Below are 531 nucleotides of genomic sequence, written 5' to 3' on the forward strand. Positions count from 1 at the left end.
TATTTTATATTTTTAATATATATTTTATATTTTAATATATATATTTATATAAATAATTGTTTTAAAAATTAATTTCAATCTTCACATAGTACAACTATATATAAAAATATTCAATTAGATTGTTGCTAATAATGACCACTAAGGAATACCTTGTATAAATGAAAGTATAAGTCTTTTGAGTTAAAAAACGATTCATTTAGTAAATTAATAATAAGAAGAAGAATAAACAATTTTTTATTTATTTTATCTTTAAATTAACATGAATTAACTTTTAATTTTTTTTATTAAAAGTGTAATCTACCATTCCTCTTTTGTATAATGTACGTATACGTATACCAGTCAGGCGCATCTGTAGGTTCCACGCGTCAAAGTCGGATACGTTAGACAGCTCATAATTCAAGAATCGAATAAAAGAGGCCAATAAGCTCCCATGAGTCAGAGTCTGATTGGGCCACGTGCCCCCAGTCTCCAACTGGCAAAGGACCAAAACCACTAGTGGTTTCTTCACGCGCTCATTAGCGGTTTTACTCA

This window comes from Arachis hypogaea, chromosome 17, assembly GCF_003086295.3.
Source record: "Arachis hypogaea cultivar Tifrunner chromosome 17, arahy.Tifrunner.gnm2.J5K5, whole genome shotgun sequence".
Classification (NCBI taxonomy): domain Eukaryota; kingdom Viridiplantae; phylum Streptophyta; class Magnoliopsida; order Fabales; family Fabaceae; genus Arachis; species Arachis hypogaea.